The following is a 24,328-nucleotide window of genomic DNA, read 5'->3' as shown; positions in this document are numbered from 1 at the left end:
CATTTGAAACTGCCTGATTCTTACTCCTTCAGCTTATCTTATATTTGGCTTTCTTCAAAGGATACAGATAAACCCTTTTGAAGGTTTTTGAAAACAGGTCAGGAAAACTAAAAATTTTATGGGGTGGAAGGGCAGTTTTAGTCTAAGGAATACTATGGGGTCACAAGCCAAATACTACTCTGAGAATTATATACTGAATCTCATTCCTCACAACATACATTCAGAATTTATAGTAATTTAACACAATGCTCCTCATTTTGTTGCCTACCACCTGTGTGTGTAACACAATGTCTGTGTATGTTAGATTTTCTTTATCTTGTTCTAACCTCTAAATGTCCCAGAACTCTCAAAACCATGGAGAGCATTCCTTAAGTTTGCAATTTCTAAATTGAGACAGAATTTAGACATGTCCAAGGCCTTTTAGACTGAAACATTTAGGACAGGGAGTTAAGATTATAATTGTAAGTTTTTAGACTTTCCCATGAGAAATGTGAACCTGTTCCCATGGGAATGAAAAGAAGGGGAGAAAAAAAGGAGTGTTCTGGCACCATTAGAAAAGAGAAAATTAAAGGTGTGTGTGTGTGTGTGTGTGTGTAAAAGAAGGGGAAGAAAGAGACAGAGACAGAGAGACAAAGAGAGAGACAGAGAGAGATAGATCTTTAAATTTGAAAAGTGAAAATCAAAAGTGTGTGGAGGGGGTTTGGGGGAGTATGTACCCCAGAATTGCTCTAAATGAGCAGACAAGAGTTGTGATAGAATTGCAGATAGAAAAATATGAAATCATAGAAATCATTCTCAGCTGCTAAACATTATAATAATTTTTTTTATTGAGGCCAAGTAAAATTCTCCCTAGGTGCTTAAAACACTGTCTTGTATTTGGTAGATGCCCAATAAATGCCCCAAAGCTATGAATTAAGTAGTATATTAGGAGCCATGGATAATGCTCTTGGGTTGCCTATTTTATTGGGAAGGTAAGGTCTAAATATAAGATACCAGAGAATAATGCATTCTAAAAAAAAGTATCAAATGATATATTTTTATATTATTAATGCTATGGGAAACCAAAGAAAGGAAATTATTTGGTTTCAACATACTAATTCCTGTAATATTGTACCCTTTAGTTGTGTACTGTGAATATTAAAACTACTCAGACTCTACCTTAGAAAATTTGGTTAAGCTATTCACTTATTGTAACAAATGGAGGTACTTGATCAGGAATATATTGGGAATTTTAAAATTACTCCACCCTACTCATGACAGTGCCATAGAGGAAGATAAAGTTGCAAACTACTTACTGAACAATGAAAAGTCCCCAACTCGTACTTATAGTGAAGCTAAAACCTTAAGCTAGGTCTATTTTTAGCCTAATACAAAAGGGTACTAAGTACCTATAAAGGTTAAATTAATCACTAAAAGGTCAAGCAACTTACAAAAGGCAAGCTTAACAAAAGAGGTGTGAAGTTTTAGTCTACCCAGAGAAGGTGAGAACTAAAGAGTGGTGAGAACTAAGAACAGGCAGTCCTAGAAAAAAAAAATCTACTGTGATTGGTAGATGTGAAAATTTAGGGGAGGTGACACAAGAGAAAATTTTCTTTAAAAGGAAGGAGCTTGAGGTGGAATTTTGCAGTTGGAGTTTTGGAGTTAGTGTGGAGGAGCTGGCTCTCTGAACTTAGTTGGAGTTTTGCTTGGGACAAAATCTTGTGTTGAGTGGATAAAAGACTGACTAGTCTTTCTAAAAGGCTGATGGCCTAGGCCTTTTCCTACTATTTCCTCTAACTCTGTCTCTTCCCTTCTCTTAATTCCTTCATTTGTATTAATTAAAAATCTCCATAAAAGCCCAGCTGACTTGGGTATTTTCATATTTGGGAATTATTCCCGTGGCGACCACTTATTTTTAATATAAAACCAAGACACTAAAAATTATCTTTACAGTTTGGCAATTCACAGTCTTGAAACTCACATTTTTCGTGGTCACAGTACTGAATTTGTTAAACTCAGTTAAGGTTTAGAATGACTAGAAAAGTGGTTTCCTACACTCATTTTGCAATACATGAGAGTATTTCCAATCACTTGAAGAAACTATCTAGCCTAAGACTCTTGAAATCTTTTCAAAATAAAATGAGATTTTTTAAATTAATGTACATTTCATTGTTAGTCATCTTCTACAATGTTCTCACTTGAATGCCTTTTCTCATTGTTTTTAGAAATTAGTGAAAATAGTCCTATACTGAGTTTGAGTGGACCATGTAATTTACTTCTCTTCTCCTCTGGTCTAATTTACTTTTTTATTCTCGAATTTAAAAATTCACAATTTAAAATAAAAATAAAAAAAGTCACAATTCAAGTTATCCTGTGCTGTTAAAAGGAAGGGAAATAAATGAATGAATGAATGAATGAATGAATGAATGAATGAATGAACGAACGAACAAATAAATAAATAAAAGAAGGAATGAATGGAAGGGCAATACTGACAAAGCAAAAAGAGTACTGGGTAAAAAAAACAAACAAACAAAGAACAAGAAATGGAATTGCAACCTTTTGAAACAAAAGGTTTGAAAACAATGATATTTTAAGTACTGGTACAACTAAAACTGAGGACAGGAACAAATACAATGTGGACTCTCATTATTTGTTATCAAAGAACCTGAAAATTAAATGGTGGGAGAAGCCCCCAGTAAGAGATGAGTGACCATATAGAAGAATATACAACCTACACCTCAGTATAGAAGGAATCCTTCATTACTACACACTGCAATCTCTGGGTCTTTACTTGCAAAAGCATCTGAGTTCCCCTTTACCAAATAATTAAATAAAGATGATACTCTAAAGTGGCTAACAAAATCAGAAAAAGTTTTAGCACTAAGGACATATTATAGAAAAATTAAAAATTAAAGACAAATATTATGTTTTCTCAGTTTATATCCCCTATTAAGCTGTTGGGTAATTTTTTCTATTGCTTGGCTTCTCTCTCTCTCTCTCTCTCTCTCTCTCTCTCTCTCTCTCTCTCTCTCTCTCTCTCTCTCTCTCTCTCTCTCTCTCTCTCTCTCTCCTTCCCTTAATTCCTTCATTTATATTAACTAAAAATCTCCATAAATCCCAGATGACTTGGGTATTTTCATTTTTGGGAATTTCCCATGGCAACCACTTATTTTAGATTTTAAGTCAAAACACTAAAATTATCTTAACAATTTGGCCAAAACCTTTATAGTTTTGGCATTTACAGTTTTTAACATTCAGTTTTTGCTGACCACGTCGATTGTGACGAAAACTCGCAAATTTCTGTGAAATCTCTTTCCTTTCTCTCTTCATTACTTGCTCAAATCAGTCAGTCTATTTAGACGTGCTAACTCGGCTTCAAAACACAGCTGCAAGAGCAGGTGAGTAAAAAACATTTTAATTTCTCCTTAAATTAAATAGAACATAGCTGTTTTAAGTCTTAGCAACAGGGCCCTAAGGTCCTCGCTAGGAGAGCTGTTTCTAAATCTCCTTTCCTTTAGGGAACAACAGCCTAGATTAGGATTTAGGGAAATCTGGAGAAAGCTTTGATCTTGTCTTGGTCCCCATGTGTTTACTTTAGAAATATGGGGTTACAGCCAGTTCACAACTTAGTTAACAACTGGCTTTTTTCAGTAAATACGTTGTTCCTTTTACAGTACAATTATTGTTCTTTGTCTATTTCATAATCCCAGACTATGTATGGCAATGGCTATACACACTTTCTGGTTGAGATTTTATTTGTTGGAGCTGTAATGTATCTAATTCTCTCTAAGAGAGTCCTGAAAAATACTATGCATAAGATATGGAATCAAATGAAAGATTCAGGTCAGTCCCCCCCCCCCCCAAAACCCATTCCCAGTCAATCCAACTGATTGCTCCTCCTAATATTCAACAAAATGCAGAACATACTAGGCTGGAGTTTTTAGAGAAAAGTATGGGGGAGCTCATAGCTTTTATGAAAAACACTAAACCTCCTAACCAACCCTATTCTCCCCTTGAACCCTCAGCCCCAGAACCCCCTACTCCTAATCAACTCACCCCGCCCCCTGCCCAACCTGCATAACCCCAGTTCCCCCCCACCCATGCTTCCTACCCTACCACCTCCACCCTAAGTTCACACCCTGCCCATGCTTCCTACCCCACCCCCTCCACCCTAAGTTCACACTTATGTTCACACTCTACTCATTCCTCTAACCCTAATCCCTCTACATCTTTTCCCCCAGCTACTAACTCTTCTTCCTTTGCCCCTCCTTCCCATACCCTTACTACCTCTGATCCTTCTGGCACTATGGTACAACAACAAACTCTCCCCCTCAGTGTGCCCAATGCTTCCCTTTCTCATACCTACCCCATTGAGAATGACGCAAGAAGCCTAGAAATAGAAACAGGAGCAACAAATAATTTAGATCGGTTATTCCCTTTAAGGGAAGTACCCACTTTTAATAAAGATGGAAACTTGATATCTATAAGAAACCAATCACCTTTTAACTCTGAAGATTTAAATAAATTCAAGGAAGATCTTCCATTGTTTGAGGAAGAACCAATATTAATTATAAAAAGACTGGAGAACATATTCAGAACTTTTGACCCCACTTAGATGGATGTTGAAAATTTATTAGATAAATTTTTTTAAAAAAGAGAAAAATATATATCATCTCTCTAGCTAATCAGAAGAGAGATAGGAAAGGGCATTATTGGCCAACTGAAGATCCACATTGGAAACCCAATGTTGAACTAGATCACACAAAACTAAACCAGGCCAGAGAAGCATTATTGACAGCCATGAGAGTGTGCTCTGATAGACCTGAAAAATGATCAAAATTTGATTGAACCCAACAAGAAATTGATGAGACCCCCTCCCAGGTTATGGACAGACTTATGAATGTAGGAAATACAAATATGGACCTTGATTTATCCAGAGAAAGGGACATTAGGCAAATACATAGGCAATTCATTGAAAATTGTTGTTTAGTGGTAAAAGACTACTTTAAAACTAGCTGTCCTAATTGGGACTCTATGGACCTTGAAGAATTGAGGAGAGTAGCAACCTATATTTATGGTTGTGTAAAAAGACCAGATGAAGAAATGATAATACCCAACACAATGCCAAAAAAAAAATATTAAAAATGGTGATCTACCAAAAAATACTCAAGTTGTTACTGCCCCTCAGGGGCAAGGAACTTCCCAAACATAATGAAGGTGGTTTTTCTTAGACTCTATTGATTTTGTTGATATTAATTAACCTTTTTCAGTTTTGTCTCCCCTCCAAATAGTAGAAAGGATGAACAAAGAACTTAAAACTATGATTGGAAAATTATGCACGGAGACCTTTTTAAAATGGCCTGAAGTTCTCCCTCTGGCCCTATTTTAATCTTAGAAGCAGCCCTAGAGGAGACCTAAACATCTCACCATTTGAGATGCTTTTTGGACATCCACGTATACAGGCTGAACCTTTTTCTCTGGCATATACATCACTATTAGGGGTAGATACTACTATTGCTTTCTATATACAGGAATTGCAGCACAAACTACGTGAACTTCATGAATCTGGAGCTCCAATACAAGACAGACCACTAGATTTTTCTCTTCATGACCTGAACCCAGGAGACAAGGGTATATTAAGAATTTCAAGAGTACTGGAGCAACTCAGCCTTCCTGGGAAGGGCCATTCCAAATATTATTAACTACTCCAACACCTATAAGGGCTGGAGAGAAGGACTCTTGGATTCATTGCTCAAATGTGAAGAAAGCATCTTCTGTTCAGGCTGATGGACTGTATCCTATCATATGCATTGGAGATAATAATCCATTGAAAACTGGATGCTGTATTTTGAGAACACATTGAATTAATGAGTTTTTCCCCCTTGTTTTTATTATTGCTTTTCTTTTATTTTGATTAGAATATTTGATTTCCCCCCTATTTTTCTTATTTCTTGTACTAAAGGTACATACAATCAATATTATTTTTCTACAGTAATATAAGTTTTATACTTGCTATAATATCAATGCATACCCAAAGGCTTTAAACTATGGGAACCGGCCACTTATTGATAAAATGTTATCGGACAGTGATTAATGATTGTGTTTGATTCCAGAAAATGGGATAAAAAAACAAGGAGTACAGACTTAACCTGAATACTGCAAAAAGAGCACACATGAAAGGACTTGAAATTAGTGTGAGACTCAAGGCTGTGACACTTGACATATGTTAAGTTGTAGGACTTCCTTGTATCTACACTCTTTGTAACGTACTTATACAAGTACAAAATCTGACTATCATCCTGGCTCTCTATATCCATGAGAATGACAAAAAAAATCAGAACAGGGAATGATGCTTCCCTATCAAAATAGAATTCTAGATTTTTTCTTCTTATACTATGGCAACTTCCTGTAGTCTTGGCTGTAAATAGGTAAGTGAAATATTACTGCATTCTGTCCTACAGACTTGTGGGATTAGAAATTACTTTAAATTGGACCTATACAAGGGCGTATTTTGAATTTTTTTCCTCATGTTTTTGGGTGTGTTTTTCTCTTTTTTTGATAATTGACTCATACACCCCCACAACTTAACATTGCATCCTGAATGAACTGGATATTTTTAACACCCACATTGCGAGGGGGGGCTGTATTTTAATAAAAATCCAAGATTTAAAAAAAAATTTTGAGAAAGATCTTCAAGGAAGAAGCTTACTAACTCCTAAATTCAGAGAATGAACTGTTGCAGAAAAATTCCAGAAAACCCACACTACATCAAGAAGATCAAGAATGAACTTTGGATATGGTTGATTGAACTGAAGTTTGATAGAACATTCATTGTAAATGTAAACTTTTATGGCAAAGGGACTGCCCCTACTTTGGCTTTCTGTCAATGTGCCTAGCAAAACATTGATTTTGCTTTCTTTCTTTTCTATTCCTCCCTCACTATTGTAAATTTCCACTTAGGAAGTAGAATATTGTATACATCTGTAGTTAGAAGTGCTTTTAGGACTACAAGATGATTATGTTAAATGATCAATTGGGAGACTAGTCTCCCAATGATCATCAGGGGGGATTGTGAATCTTAAAACTACTCAGACTCTACTTTAGAAGATTTGATTAAGCTATTCCCCATTTTTAACATTGAAGATACTTAATCAGGAATGTATTGAGAACTTTAAAAATTACTCCAGACAGTGCCTTAAAGGAAGAAAAATTTGCAAACTCCTGATTGAACAATGAAGTCCCTAACTCATAGTAAAACTAGAACCTTAAGCTAGGTCTGTTTTTAGATCTAAAACAAAAAGGTGCTAAGTACCTATAAAGGTTGAATTAATCACTAAAAGGTCAAGCAACTTACAAAAGGCAAGCTTAAGAAAAGAGGTGTGAAGTACTCAGAGGATTTAATCTAAACCAGAGAAGGTGAGAACAAAAGAAGATGAGAACGAAGAATGGGCAGTCCTGGGAAAAAGTCTACTGTGATTGTTAGATGTGAAAATTTAGGGGAGGTGACATAAGAGAAAATTTCTTTAAAAGGAATGGGTAAAAGGTAATTTAGGAGTTGGAAGTGAGGACATTTTGAATGGAGTTCACAATTGAATTCAGTGTGGAGTTAGAATCTGAACTCAGTTCAGGAGATTCAGTGGAGGACTGGGGCTTGCTTGGAGATGATCTTGTGGTAAGCAATAAAGACTGACTCATTCTCCCTCTCCCTTAGGCTTGGCTATTCTCTCTCTCTCTCTCTCTCTCTCTCTCTCTCTCTCTCTCTCTCTCTCTCTCTCTCTCTCTCTCTCTCTCTCTCTCTGATTTCCTTATTTCCTTCATTTATATTAATTAAAATCTCCATAAATCCCAGCTGACTTGGGCATTTTCCTATTTGGGAATTTCCCATGGTGACCACTTATTTTTGATTTTAAGTCAAAACACTAAAAATTATCCTTTACCGTTTGGCCAAAACCTTTACAGTTTGGCATTTACAGTTTTTAACATTTCACACTATTCCCATCTCACTTTCCAGTAATTATTCTATTTGGATGAGGTGGGGAATGTTCATAGTTAGGTGCCTTGTCTTCCTTAGACAGTTCTTTCCAACACTTAGGTATATATGAATCTCCCATTATAAATTTTGCTTTTTGTATTACAGCCATACATGAAAATCTTAGTTGATCTGGAGTCTGAATAAGTCCCATTTGAAATTTTCTCATTTTCACTAATACTTGCATAAAATTAAGCAAAAAAGATCATCTCTTTTTCCATCAGGACAAAACAAGTATCAACTAATGAAAATGTGCCAGACTGGCCAATACCTGCACTACAGTGAATTATTGCAGGCCCATGTTCAGCATTCAGGGAACCAGATTCTTGAACTTTAAATAAGAAGTTGAGGAATGAAGCTGGTGATTGAGGGACTCCAAAATCTGGCCACAGAGTATAATAAAAGTGAGATATTATGCTGAACTCACCACTATGAATATTTTCTAATTTTAATACATGAAGTGTATGATATGATTTGAAATCTTCGGACACTAGTCTCACACAGAATCCTGTCTCTTCAAACACCATCACTTGGTCTTCTTTGGTTGGCCAATGTTGTGCACATTTTACTGAGTCTCCACAATTCAATTTAGCATAACAAGTGCTTTGGACTTTTACTGTCATACCATTAGCCAAAAATGACAAGAATTAGGAAGTGGACTCTGCATTATGATGTAATTTCTTTATGCTTCTTCTATGGCAACAAAGCTGGCATTGATATAATAATTTTCCGTATTTTGTAGTTTAACAAGACTATGATCATATGTGAACTTTGAAATTACTCCACCCTACTTATACATACTTTATGGGAAGATAAAGTTGTAATCTGATCAAACAATGCAGTTACTTAGTTCTCACTTTATACTGAAGCTAGAACTTTAAGCTAAGTCTATTTTTAGTATCTTAATACAAAAAGCTGTTAAGTACTTGTAAAGGATAAATTAATCACAAAAAGGTCAAGTAACTAACAAAAAGGTGTACTTAACAAAGAAGTGTAAAGTAGCTCAAAAGATATAATTTAACCAGAGATGGTAAGAACTAAAGAGTGGACAGTCCTGGAGAAAATCTAACCAAAGAAGGTGAAAACAAAGAATGGACAGTCCTAGAGAAAAGTGTCTGCTGTGATTGGTAGACGTGAAAATTTAGAGGAGGAGACACAAGAATGAAAGGTCTATAAAAGAGGATGAAAAGTTCAGATTGAGAGATTTGGAAATTCGGATATACAGGCAGTTCAATATTCAAGAACTCAGCCTGGAGGAACTCACAAGCTTTCTTGAGACGGTACCGTGGTGGCTAATAAGACTGACTTCCCTTTCCTTTGACTCTCAAGGGAGGCCACTTTGGACAAGGCCTTTAACTCTTGTCTGGCTCAGCCTGAGCCAGAGCAGTTTAAATTAACACTTTCCTCTCTCTTCTCCTTAATTCCTTCTCTCTCTATTAATTAAAATCACCATAATTTCCAGCCGACTTGGGTATTTTATTATTTGGGATTTTCCCTGGCAGCCAAATTAAATAGATTTTAAGTCTGTAAAAATAGACTCTAATCCAGGACTTCAATCCCCAGAAATCCTTGCTCCACTTCCCCAGAATGCCCTCTAATCTCATTGAATTCTCACCTGGGCCAAGAGCGAGATGGGGTATTTAAACCTGGTTGTTAATAGGCTCGGCCTCTTTTTACTTCCTCTTCGGAGCACATGCGGCTCTCCACCTAGCAGGCAAGATGTGAGTGGTTGTGTCTAGGCCTCTCTCTGGCCTAGACACGTGCTTTTCTTACTTGTATATTCTTAGGTTCTCGATCTTAAATAAACCTCTAAAAAAATAATACTCCTTGCAGAGAGAAACTAATTTCTACGTGCCTCAGTTTCCCCAAAATTTTAATCTTTACAAGTCATGATGCTAAAATTATCATTACACATATGGGATAACATTTCTGTATCTGTTTTGATTTCTATTTTCTATTTCTTGCTACTTTATGAGGGACTGATTTATATGGGACTGATTTAGAATTTCCCAGTACATGGGTTGACACCGGTTCTCAGCATCCACCTCCTCAAACTCCTGCTCAATGGTGACAGACATGGTGGTGACAGACTGGTGAGAGGAGTCACCATGGCCAGAGAAGTACATGCCCAGTCCTCTCTATATAACAGCAGAGTGGGAGCTGCACTCATCTCCCCAGAGGCAGCCTCCTAACACATGTACACCCACTTTAGAGTTTTGATTACTATTTGTGTATTCCCCATAATTCTGATTTTCTCTTTTAATTTTGCCCTTTCTTCTTTTACTATTTTCCTCCACACCAGTGTTTTGCTTCTAATCAGTACCCTTCAACCCCCCCCCCCCAATTATACTTTCCTTCACATTTCCTTCCCTTCTTATTTCTCTTTAGGGTCTTTTAATCACCACCTCCTAAAACTTTTCCCTCCTTTTTAATAGTCCCTTCCCCACACCCTCCCTTCCTTATTCCCTTTTAAACTTCTCTGGAGGGTAAGATAGAATTCCCTACCCCCAATAAATCTGGTTATTCTTCCCTCTCAGAACTGATTCCAATGAGTAATGTTTAAGTATTACATGTCACCACTCTCTTCCTTCCCTTCTTTTGATAGAATTTTCCACACACCCCCCCTCTTTATGCGGTATAATTTATTTATTTTATCTCTCCTCATTTTTTTTAGTACGATCTTTTTCCTCCCTATTTTTTTTTACGTATCATCTTAAACAGATTAATACTACAATCTCTGCCTGTGTCTATTTCTTCTATTGACTATGAAATAAAAATAATTTTTAAGAGTTACAGATATCATTTTCCCATAAAGTAACAATCAATTTGACCTAATTGATGTCCTTGAGTTTTTTACTTCTCTTTCTTGTTTATCTATTCATGGTTCTCTTGAATTTTGTATTTGGACATCAAATTCCCCATTTAATTCTGGTCTTTTCTTTTGGAAATCTATTTTATTAAATGTTCATGCTTTCCCCTGAAAGTATATAATCAGTTTGATGTAGATGTGATTTGACTGCATATCCCTTTCTCTTGCCTTCCTGAATATCATATTCCAAGCCTTGGGGTCCTTTAATGTGGAAGCTACCAGATCCTATGTAATCCTGCCTGGGGCTTCCTGATATCTGAATTGTCTCTTTCTGGCCATTTGCAGTATTTTCTCCTTGGCCTGAAAGCTCTTGAACTTGAGTATAACATTCCTGAGAGTTGTCAATCAGATATTTAATGTAGGGAATGATTTGTGGATTCTTTAATCTATTTTTCACTCTTGTTCATGAATATCAGGGCAGTTTTCTTGGATAATTTCTTGTAATAGAATGTTTGGTTTTTTGTTTTTTGTTTTTTTTTGGTCCTGGCTTTCATGCAGTCCAATAATTTTTAAATTGTCTCTCCTTGATCCATTTCCCAGGTCAGTTGTGTTTTTTTCCCCAATGTGATATTTCATGTTTCCTTCTATTTTTTAATCCTTTTGATTTTATTTTATTATTTTTTGCTGTCTCATGAAATCATTAACTTCTCTTGCTCAATTCTAGTCTTTAAAGACTGATTTTCAGCTAAGATCTTTTGATTTTCCTTTTCAATTTGTTCTATCCTGCTTTCCATGGCTTTTACCAAGTGAATTCTGGTCTCCTAATTGCTTATTACTTCTTACATCATTTGATTTCTGTGCCTCTTTTTCCATTTGGGCTATTTTGTCTTTAAAGTTGTTCTTTTCTCTTTGTATTACTTTCATTTCTTTTTCTCACATTTCTTCCCATTTTTCTTCTATCTTTCTTACTTGGGTCTTGAACTCCTTTGTGAGGTTCTTCAGAGCTTGTGAAAAATTTCCACTTTTTTGGGGGGAAATTGGATGTGTTTATTTGTTTCTCACTTTCTTCTGTTGCTTCTGTATTTTGCTCTTTTTCGTCATAGAAATTATTCAGGGTCAATATTTTTTTCTTTTTTTTTTGCTGTTTACTTCTTTTCTTGCTGGAGGATTGAGATTCCTGCCTATTGGTGGTCATTGCTATCTTAGCTTCTGTTTCACAGGGCTTTGCCTTGGGACTATCTTCCCTTTCCTATCAGAGGCCTGAGTGAGGGAAGGTAGATCTGTGGTATTTTTTGTGTAGCATGCTTCAAAGTGTTTTGCCTTGATGCTATCTTCCTAAGCTGCAGTTGGTGTACCTGCTTGTTGTTATTGTTGTTGTTGTTGCTGCTGCTGCTGCTGCTGCTGCTGTTGCTATTGCTGCTGCTGCAGCTCTAAGTCCCACCTATTGCAGCTTGTATTTTTAAGGATAGGTCTATGGTATAGCACGCTGCTCGATGTTTTGCCCTGAGGCTATCTTCTCAGTCCTGCTGCAACTACTGTTGCCACACTGCTGCCCATGCTTCCAGGACTGAGCTCCATGGTATTAATCCTGGAGTCTCACTGCTAAGGCCTGGCGTAGCCCTCAGGGGTGAGTCTGTGGTGCTTTCAGCCAGTCCCTGGGTATTTGGAGATTTCCCTGGTCCTGGCTCTGACTGTTGTGGTAGGGGGTGGGGGAAGGGGTGGTCTGCAATCTGCTTTTCCTCCACAGCTTTGCACCCTTATAGCATGGGAATCCCCACTCACTACCTACCTTTCATGCGGCGTCCAGGGAAATAGTTCCTTAACTTTTCCTGTTTTGATTTCTGTCCTTTTGAGATGCTTTGTAATGATCAGTTTGGAAGAAAATTCTGAGAGGCTCCAAAATTTACCTAGTACTACACTGCCATCTTGGCTCTGCTCCCCTCCCTCTTTTACTTTTAGAACTTTAAGGAATTTTAGGAATTAAGGACTTAATTCTTTGTTTTCGTTGTTGTCATTTTTTATAGTTTATGCCCCCTTCCCATTCCTCCAATACAAAACACCACCTCCCACCTCCTTCCCTTTTGGCTGTCTCTATGCCTAGAATGCTATCCTTCCTTGTATCTGCTTCTTGGCAAGGAAGGACAGACAGACAGACAGACAGACAGACAGACAGACACACACACACACACACACACACACACTATAGAGGGGTGACAAAACAGATAGAGCATTGGGTCTGAAGTCAAGCTGATCTGAATTCAAATCCTCAAATCCAGTATCAGACACTAGCTTTGTGACTCTGGGCAAGTCATTTAAACTCTGTTGGCCTTAAACCACTAGAGAAGTAAATAGCAAACCATTCCAGCATCTTTGTCAAGAAAACTCCATAGAAATATTACTATGTTATGGTCCATGGAGTCATGAAGGGTTGGAGAAGACTGAACAACAACCACCATATGTATTATATTTTTTGGCATTTGCTTTGGATTGCATATTCCTCTAGAATATTGAAGTTTCAGTCTGAAAGAGAATTTTCTTCACTGAGCCTTTCAGGAATTTTCTAGACTTCACCATTATCCTAGTCATCAAATAACTGGTTTTGTTTACTTTATGTAAGGTTTAATTCTTAGGTAGTATCCTCTATCAAAACAAAATCAACCAATAGGGGTTTTTTTTGGCTTTGTTTCTGTTTTAAAAGAATTAAAATAATTTCTAGAATGCCTTGGTCCCAAATCACTTTTCATTCATCTGTTTTCATTCATCATTGCCCCCAAAGTGGGGGCAATTTTACAGTCTCTCACATTTAAGAATAAGGTACTGATATTAAAGTTTCTTTAAATTAAAAAATTAAATAATTATCTGATAATTATTATAACAAAATACAGAAATACATTTTATATATTTTATATTTGTTTTAAATATATGTATGTGTATACACACAAACAACAATAACTAAATTTTGACAATAAAGTCATGTATGAAATTTTTAGCAATATCAAGACCAGAAGCTGATATAATTTGATACTGTTACTTCAGGAGCTAGCGAAAAGAAATCATAGGATAACAGATTTAAAGATATAATGAATTTGGGAGGTTTAGTCCAGCTTGTTCAGTTTATAGATGAGGAAACTGAGTCCCAGACATATAACATAAGTGAATAATAACTTAATGCTCTTAAAATTCATTGCTAAAAAATGTAAGTTATATTTCCTAATTAATATTTTAAGAATTTCAAATTAAAGCACTTTTTGAAAAAATAATAAAGTTAACATGATTGTGCTGGACTGCAAAATAGTATAATTACTAGGAACAAAAGTAAGCAATCTGCAACAGTGTCATTATTGGTTTAATTTTTTTTCATAGGCACTTTAATTTTTGTTCTAATAGTCTATTAAAATAGTTTTATAATGAAAGAATGATAAAAAAAATTTGGTAAAATAGATGTAAGTTTAATTCAGGTGTTGGTGACTGAAATTATAGTACTTTCTGTAACTCAATGACTTCTGAAACTTCCTAGTATAATCTGAGGTTCTAGTTTAATAAGTATTAACCAAAGTAAAATGTAGTTTGATCAATTGTTAATGGAGCATTTAAAAACACTATTTCAATGTATTTGTTTTTTCTCCTATAATTAACAATGAAAAAACAAATAATTTGAAATAATTTTATTTTCAGTCTATTTCTGATCCCCCTAGTATTTCTTCTTTTCCAATTTAACATGACTCATTAATGCCATTAATAGGGATCCTTTATGAGAGAAAATGCTAACTTCATAAAGATAAAGTAAACTTTTAGAACTAGAAAAAGTTTGTGTGATACTATTTCTTGTAGGCTACTATATTTTCTGTGTTTAGTAAGATAAAAAGTAAGATAATTTTATTTTTGGTAGTTTATAGATGCTGAAAGATATTCTTTGATTGATCCAATGCTTTAAAAAAGAATTTGAGATCTGTATACTGTTGAGTAAATATTATGTACAAGGAAATCTTACATCCTTCCTATTGAGATAAACATCATCCATATTTGTTATTTTACTTATAAGCAAGAATTATCCTGAGAGTAATTATTCACAGATAATGTTTTGCTACAATGTATAAGTGTTGTATAGGAAACACTATGGTGTTAGAGGCATGAGGGAAGGTAGAGAACACAGTGAAGAAAAGGATACTAAGATGCAATATGATACAAAGAGAATTTATTAAATAAACATTCATTAGGCATATACTACTACTGACTTGTAAAATGGAAGCACACCCCTGAGGTGGTGGTCTAGATTGTAACTCAAAAACTACAGTAATAGGAAGAGCCAATCATAGGTTTACCTCTAGAAGCTGAGACAATGGTCACACTTCAAGGGTCCTTATCTTTGGGTGCAAGTAGAAAAATAGCTCAAAGGTGTCATTATTTGGATAGTGACCATGCAATCTATTAGACAATACCTTAAATTAGTATTATTTCTATAAACATTCTTTGCCTTTGTAAATATAATGTGGAGAAAATATTTTTGAAAGTAGAAGAAAGCAGGGAAAGAAGGAGCAGGTAATAAAAGTGGGCAGCAGAATATGTGTCTCTAAAGTCTTGGGGCTTTTTTAAGCTATTTTTTATTATTTAAAATTATTTATTTATTATTTAAGCTTAATTATTTAAGGGGGGAAAGTCCTAAAGCCAAAGCTTAATTAAGACTTCAATAGGTTAATTAATTAAATATACACAATCTTGCTGTAGTCGTAGCAAGGGGAAAAATATCAGGTAACTTGGGATCTGATAACAACAACTCAAAATGAAGAGCATCAAACATGCTTAAGATCTAGCTGCTCAGAAGCTTATATGCCATTGTGAAGAAAAAAGTCCCTAACTCTTTATGCTCATTTACTGTCCCCTTCACCCAAATCTTATCAGTCATCTAGTTTTGTTAATTTTACCTTTCTGAATATTTCTCACACCTACCTGCTTTCTCTCCACTCCTCTTCCTCATCTCTCCTCTCAATAGCCTATTCATCTGTTTCCAGCTTCTGGTCCAGGGGTCTCCAAACTACGGCCCACAGGCCACATGTGGCCCCCTGAGATTTATCCGGCCCCCACTGCACTTCTGGAAGGGGCACCTCTTTCACTGGCGGTCAGTGAGAGGAGTGCCACTCATGTACAATACTACTCCCAGTGACATAATCCTTTGCGTGATACCTTGTTCTGATAGTAACTGAAGGAGAACAAGGCACCGCACAAAGGATTATGTGATTGTACAATGGAAGACGTCAGCATGGTGAGTGGAGATCTGGGGGAGGGGATTCCGCACTGTGTATATGGCTGCCCGGGATAGTGGAGGAGGTGATGGGCTGTGCAAGGTGGGACAGGCCCATCCCAGCTAGTGCTGCAGCCTCTGCTATCCCAGACAGTGGTATACAGATTTGTTCATAGGTTTGTTTGTTTTTTTTTAATAGTTCAGTCCTCCAATGGTTTGAGGAACAGTGAACTGGCCCCCTGTGTAAAAAGTTTGGGGACCCCTGCTCTAGTCTCTCCCCTCTCTTTATAATCTTACCTCAACATCACCCAACTGATATATTCCTATAGCAAAGAAGAGTCAATCCTTCATAGCCACTTGACAAATATAAACTCCTGGATTTGACATTCAAAGCTCTTCAAAATTTGGTTCCAGGTCATATTTCCAAGTTGCTTTTCTATATTACTCCCACTACACTCTACAACCCAGACAAATTTGCCCTCAGTTTCCTTTATATAATACTCAATTTCTTGTCAGATTGCCCTAGTACAAGCTGTCTCCTCATACCTAGAATGCTATTATTCCTCTGCTCTACCTCTGGAAACTGCCACCTCCCTTCAAGGCTCAGATCAAATGCCACTTACTTTAAGATGTCTTTCACAAAGCTCCCAAATATTAGTTATCCCCCCAAATTACTTGTGTATTGTGAAGATTGGATTTGGCTATCTCCTGATCATAACAATGAAGGTTCTTAGCTCTTACTTGATAGTGAATATAAAATTGTAAATAGCCGGTCTATTTTTGGATTTTAATCTCCAAAGTGTTAACTCAGTATTTAAAGTGGGTCTACCCATTTTAACTATAAAAAGATGGTAACTAACTTCAAAAATGTGTGACACCCACTTCATACATTGAGTGGGCAGTCCTGGAGAGAAGCGTCTACTGTGACTGCTAGGTTTAAAATTTAGGGGAGGTGACACAAGAGAAAAAGATCTTTAAATAGAGGAAACAGAGGCACATGAGGAGATAGATCAATTAAGAAGGAAGAAGAGTCACTTGGAGGAGAGACTGGAAGACAGTCTCTCTCTCTCTCTCTCTCTCTCTCTCTCTCTCTCTCTCTCTCTCTCTCTCTCTCAAGAGTGCCTTGAAACAGCTATGAAAAAGTTACTAATATAATCCAAGTTGAATTTTTTTATGCAGTCAAAGTTATACATTAATAATAATCTTATCAACCTTCAGCAAATATCATTTGCAATGGGGTTATGTTAGAAGTTTTCCCAATAAGATCAAGGGTGAACAAAGGATGTCCATTATCACCACTATTATTTAATATCGTAAAAGAAATGCTAACTTTAGCAATAAGGGAGGATAAAGAAATTGAAGGAATTGAAGTGGGCAATGAGGAAAATAAACTATTATTCTTTGCAAATGGTATGATGGTATATTTAGAGAAAACCAAAGCAATACAAGGATCCAGGATAATTCTGAAGAACTAATGACAAAGAAAGTTATCTATCTTTAAAGAATGTTGGAGTCAGAATGCAGAAGCATACTATTTTTCACTGTATTTGTGTTTTTCTTTTGGGGTTTTGGCTTTAAATGAGTATTCACTTAAAACAATGACCCATATGGAAGTAAGTTTTGCATAATAATACATATATAATCCAGATCAAACTGCTTACCATTGCTGGAAGGGGGGGGAGGGAAAGGAAACAGGGAGCAATTTGGATCTTATAATCTCAGAAAATGCATGTTGAAAATTTGTATTATATGTAATTGGGAAAATAAAATATTTTTTTAAATCTTACCCCTCCCCCAAAGAATAATTTTATAGCAGTATATGGAAAGGGATGACAGAGGAAGAGACTGGAGAAAGGGACAATTACTAGGAGGCTTGTATTTCAATCCCTAACAGATCTAATATGCAGAGCAAGGTGACATCTCCTTTTGGGTTTCTAGGGGGGTAGTCCTGAAAGATTGGGTCAGAAGGGTTTTCTAATGCCATAATTTATTAGCTCTTACCAGTGTTCTTCCTCCACTATCAATTGATGTGAAAAATTAAACCATATTTAATTAACTGTAAAAAAAGGGTATTTTCAATGAAAGTAAAATAATACCAGTCACTACAAAGCATTTCTCCATCATTCGAATGCATTCAACTTCTTACAAAGAACAGGAGAAAGAAGGCTTTGAAAGTACAGTACAGGTAGCACAGTGGTAACTCAGCTTCCAACTAAACTCCTTTTTCTCTCCTTGATAGAGTTTTCATGAGGTTCTCCTTTCTGCTGAGGTCCTTATAGACTTGTTTTTCCTCAGTGTCTCTAGTTGGTTCTCACTTCCCACTGTAGACAGTGATACAAGTCACTGTCATTCTGGGGACTGTTAGGATGGCTGATGAAAAAGTCTCTACCATCCAACTCTCAGAAATTCACAAAGTCTTCCTCTGATCAAAATTAAAGATGAAGAGAGAAATGGGCAAGGCATTCTCGATCTTCTCCTTTTCCTCCCTCATTCCCCAAATCAATTTTTAGTTAAAACTGATTTCTCTCATTTAGCCTTTCAATTAGTCTAATGCTTGATTTCAAATTAGATTGCTGGTTTTATGTAAGCCCCAAAGGTTATGAGTCTTCTCAACTAATTCAAATGCATCCAACCCCAATGCTTTTTATTCAATATCTTTCAGAGTTTTAAATTGATATATAACTTTTTGAATATTGTATAAAGCTTTTGATTTAAATGAGGTTAAGCATTCTGGTTAATTGCAATATCCTGTAAGGAGTTTTCATTGGGTGACTGATTGACTTCTCATCTTTACAATAAGATCATAAATGTCATACTGAAAAGGGCCTCAGTGAACATCTAGAAAAATCCCTTATTTTATGAATAAGGACTCTGAAGCCCAGAGAAATTATTCCTATTTTCTCTTAGAAAGAATGAGAGAAATAGAAGAGAGGAAAAAATGGATCCAACAGGAGAAAGAGATACATGGAAGTTTACCTTGGAGAGGTGGGAGAAACAAGAAAAAAATCCTCCTAAAAATACTCTCTGAGGAAGAGGTGCGTCTAGTTTGGAAGAAAAATCACATGATTTTTTAAATCTAGATGGGGATTTTGGGAGAGCACTGTGTCTCTACCATAGGAAATAGGGACAGTTGCATATTGGTAGAGAAGCTATTTATGAGATGGTAGTTTTTAGGAAAGATGCCCATCATTTAGGAAATATTAGGTAGGAATGGACTGAATGATTAGGGACAAAGGGTAATTTCGATTATTCAGAGGTGCTTCTCACAAATTAATATTAATAAAGATAAAGCATAGGAAAAAAAGAGAAGATGGGAGTATTTTTTTTTTTAAAAATAACATCTAGTATTGGTTAGGAGAGAGTACTTAAACCTGATATGCTTCAAGAACTTTAACCCTATGAGGGACACAGAGAGAGAATAAAAAAGGGACAAATAAACTTGTAGTGAGTGCATTAATCAGAAAATAATACAAAATCAATGGAAAAGAAGGAATAATGAAATTTTAAAAATCAATTTAAAAAGCTACAGGGAAAGTAACAAAAATAAACATATGGAGGGAAGAAGGGAGGGACAAAAAGCTGTAAACCAACCATTTAACAGTGTGGGGAAAAAATAAGGAGACATACATAATTAGGAAAAGGACAGATAAACAGATTGGAAGGGACTTATTAAGAGGAAGAGAACCCAAATCAAACAGTCATAACTTTAAACAATGTAATCATATGATTAATAATGAAAAAGAAAGCAAAATCCAAAATGGTGTTTATAAGAGATACGTCTAAAAACATATACAGAACAAAACCAAGAGATTATATTAAAATTTATTATGTAGTAGAATTACCAAAATGATGAGTTGAAACCAATTTTTTCAAACAAAGCAAAAATATAAATTATAATATCAATATATAAATAACATAAACTCGACAACTACTAAATGAACCAGGCAATGTACCAATATTAATACTAAAGGTATATACATCAAATAACAATGTCTAAATTAATAAAAGATTAAGTTATCTGAATAACAAAATGATTTAGTAACAAAGTAATTAACATCTAGAAGAATCTCCCAAAGCACATTCAAAATCCACTTAAATGCAATCACAAAATGTTCCTTAAAGAAGTAAAGAATAATAATGGCTATTTGGTACAGATATCTAAGTGGGGAAAACATAATAAAATTAATTGCAAAATTGGTGCTGTAGCATCAAACTACAAAGGAATACTTTGTGGAATTATACAAATAGTAACAAAATTGACTGGGGGAATAAAACTTCTAGAATCTCAAGTAAAATGAAAAAAGTGAGAATGAAGGAATAGCTTTACCAGACCTGATATCAAACTCTAAAGCAGTAATCATCAGAACTATTTGTTTAAAATAACTGAACAACTAAACATAATCCTGTATGTAACTAAACTCAGTATCATACAGATCCTTAAGGGGAGGGAAAAATCATTCACAAATACATAAGTGATCAAAGGATATTAAAAGACTCAGAAGAATGGCAAATTATTAACAATCATATAAAAGAATATTTCAATTCACAAGAGAAGAAGGGAATCGAAACAACTCTAAGGTTTTTGTTTGATACAGAAAATAGGCAAAGATTATAAAAGATGAGAATGGTGAATATCAGAGGGGTTGGGTTGTAGAAGGCTAGAGACAGAAGCTATGAACCTGTGTGTAATTAGAAATCTGTTATCCTAAAAACTACATTTCCCAAGAGCCCACTGACTTCCTATCATTACGTACTTCCTGTAGATAGGGTGTATTAAAAAAAAAACTTAAAAGAGGGAAGTTTTTTTTTTAATTTTATAGTATTTTATTTGATCATTTCCATGCATTTTTCATTAAAGACAAAGATCATTTTCTTTTCCTCCCTCCCACCCCCCGTGGCCGACGCGTGATTCCACTGGTATCATATGTGTTCTTGACTCGAACCCATTGCCATGTTGTTAGGATTTGCATCAGAGTGTTCGCTCAGAGTCTTTCCTCTGTCATGTCCCCTCAGCCATTGTAGTCAGGCAGTTGCTTTTCCTCAGTGTTTCTACTCCCTCAGTTTTATGGATAGTGTTTTTTTCTCCTTGATCCCTGCAGATTGTGCAGGGGCATTACACTGCCACTAATGGAGAAGTCCATTACGTTCGATTATACCACAGTGTGTTTGTCTCTGTGTACAATGTTCTCCTGGTTCTGCTCCTCTCACTCTGCATCACTTCCTGGAGGTCGTTCCAGTCTCCATGGAACTCCTCCACTTTGTTATTCCTTTTTGCACAATAATATTCCATCACCAACATATACCACAATTTGTTCAGCCATTCCCCAACTGATGGGCATCCCCTCGTTTTCCAGAGGGAAGTTTTTTTGTGCCCCATGGGAAGCTTGGACTTTCAGTATGGAGAGGGGGAAAGGGAGGAAACCCCCCTTCCACAAAGCGGGGTTCAGGGGAGATAGTTGATGTTTAGGGTTGGCTCAAAGAGAGGAAGATTTTGGGTTTGAAGATTTCCCCCTTCTGCCTTCCCTCCTGAGCTAAAGCTGCTCTCCCCAATTTGCTCTTGTACCTCTTGTCCCCCCCTCCACTACTCGAGACCAAAAGGTCTCCCCTTGATCCATTCACTCATGTTCAGCTTGGGGAACAGATAACTTTTAATGTCAACTCAATCAGGTAATACAAAAGGAATAATGGGCAGGGAAGAATGGGAAAAGGAATGTAGGAAAAGGGGGTCCGTATCTCTATCTAAACCCTTTCCCCTCCCTCCTCGAGTTTGGGGGCGAAACTCAGGTCTTGTCAGCCTGAGTCCCTTGAGACAAAGTCAGGTTGACTCACCCCTGGGCAACAGGGGCTGAGGTAAATTCTGCTCAGGTTTCTCTTCAGAAGTCCCTTCAATTGGGAAGTACTGGGGGGAAAAGATTTCCAGTCACCAGCAGGAAAAATGGGAGAAAGTCCTTTCCCCAACTTCTCTCTTTGGCTTCTCAAAACCGAGAGACCCTCACTGTTCTCCAAGTCAGAGTCTCCTCCTCCTCCAGATTCCATTCCTGGGGCTCCTCCCCCATCAAGGTAATCAATTTCACATACTCTTCAGCCTGGCACTTTTCTCGAGTATCAGCCTCTGTCACATATATTGTGGTAAATGAATGGGAAAAATAAATGCTTCTATCATCCGTCCATTCATATCTCCAGATTTGGTTTATGTTTTGTTCTTGTTCTTTACATTTTACATTATTGTGGGCATTATGCCATTTTCTTGGTTCTCCTTGCAGAATATTATAGCAATGTAAGAAATAAAAGAATATGTGCTTCTGAAGATGCTTAATCATTTGACAGTACCGAAGATGTTAGTGGTAAGAACTTTCATTACTGGGACTTAAGAAGTTTTGACTATAGCACTTGAGGGAACAGTTTCTAGGCAATACCTCCACAGGGGTTGCTTCCTAGGATAATGGCCCCAGGTAGTGGCACTGTTAAATCCAAAGGCTCTTGGATTCAGGGTCACTGGTTAGTTTTACTGAACTGTTTTTTTAATGAGGGATGGCTCTGTGGGAGGCAAACTGCCAATAAACTCGTAAATTTAAGAATAAAAGATATTAAATAATTTCATTTAATAAAAAATAAAGGTATAAAGAGTGAGAAGTAAAGGGAAAATAGGAATCACCATAAAAAAGAGGCTAAATGATTTTTTAAAAGACGTGAAGGCCCAGAAAAAATAACTTAATTAAATATTTTGCCCAAATTCAAGTTGTATTTAACTACTGCTCTTCAAGATATCACAGAATATTTAACAACGGTAAACTTAACAATAAAGCAATACAAAGACAAGATAGATTTATTCTTCACAAAAGCTGACACAAAAAAACTGACCTCACTGACTGATGCTTAATTAAAAACTCTCAAATGCTTTTCAAATTTAAATAAGAAATCATCAGGTCCTACCAATCTGGGAAGGTTTCTAGTCCCTATGTAAGCTGCTAACCAGCCAAGCTAAATTCAAAGAGGCTCATCACTAGGCTTGGATACAATGTGATAAATTTTTCATTGACAATACTCAAAGATTATCTAAGGGATGGAGGAAGTACCTACATTGTTATCATCATCAATAGCAGAATCAACAATAAATACATCTTTGTAGGATGGAAAGAAATATCCTATTTATAAAATTTAATTCCTCTTCTAAGTCGTTATAAATACATGAAGGTAGTGTGAGGTCCTTAAATGCTTTGCTGTCACAGAATAATATGCTACCTCATCTCACCCAGAACTGAATAGATATGGAATAAGAAACCAGTAATCTAAGGACCAGTCTAAGTTTAGAGTGGCTCATTAGCAGGCAATTGAGCACTAACTGACAAATTCTGGGAGCTACAAAATTCATAACGCGTAAGAAAAAGAAAAGACATGCATTTTTTGGAAACATCTTGTGAGTAAAATATTCTTTCCTCTGGGAAAGGGATTTCCAGCAGACCATCTGCAAGAACCACAGGCCAAGACATGAGTACTCAACAACCTGCTTAAGCAAGCAGGTATGCTAAAACAAAATAGCTTTCTTTATATGCCACAGAATGCTGCTTATTGCCTGTGTAACTCAAGTGTTGCATGCTTGCCTCTATAGCTACATAACCAAATACCATTTCCTAAGGGATAAAACTTATATAAGAAAGTTGGCTTCCTTAAAGTGCTAATAAATCTCTTCTGTTTGGCTATTCATTTCATTTGACCTCCAGAACTAAATGAACCCCAAATTGGGACAGGTTCTTCCTGAACCCTCTAGGAAGCCAAGCTGAAGTTCTATCAGGGACAAAATGAATGTGATTTGAGTACTAATGAAATTATGAATCCTTTGAAGTGCCAAAATAATATTTTTATATAATACAGTAATTAGAACTGAATTCAAATGATGTATTTACAAGTAACAAATATGCTGGACCTGATATATGAAACAGTTAAGATTCATTTGTAATCAGTCTTGTTTAATTGTATACATGCCTTGCTAAAGGTTCTAGAAGCATTCTGATCCTTCAATTAGGTCAAGTTCTAAAATAATAATTTTGCTACAAATTTTCTTAATGTTTTATTCTTTGATAATTCATATATTTCAATCCAATCTAAATTGGATTAATACAAATGTTAAGTTACTAGAGTCCAAATAAATGGTATTTTATTGCAGCTAAAATATAAGTTAATGCACCAGTAGAAGATAATGAGAAATAGGTAAATGATCATAATACCATAATTCTGTCCTCAATGAACCTGGATAGAGCAGTATTTCTCATAC

At 36.0% G+C, this 24,328-nt stretch overlaps 1 protein-coding gene and 1 pseudogene across 18 annotated transcripts in view; both read right to left on the bottom strand.

Moving 5' to 3' along the window:
• CASK (calcium/calmodulin dependent serine protein kinase) overlaps positions 1 to 24,328 on the bottom strand; it is a 465,908-nt gene that overhangs the window by 272,882 nt on the left and 168,698 nt on the right. The gene's annotated exons all lie outside the window — the stretch shown is intronic.
• Positions 7,707 to 10,134, bottom strand: LOC103099452 (tyrosine-protein phosphatase non-receptor type 2-like; annotated as a pseudogene).

The sequence above is a fragment of the Monodelphis domestica genome, chromosome 4, assembly GCF_027887165.1.
Source record: "Monodelphis domestica isolate mMonDom1 chromosome 4, mMonDom1.pri, whole genome shotgun sequence".
Taxonomy (NCBI): domain Eukaryota; kingdom Metazoa; phylum Chordata; class Mammalia; order Didelphimorphia; family Didelphidae; genus Monodelphis; species Monodelphis domestica.
This window is presented reverse-complemented; position numbering and strand designations above follow the sequence as displayed.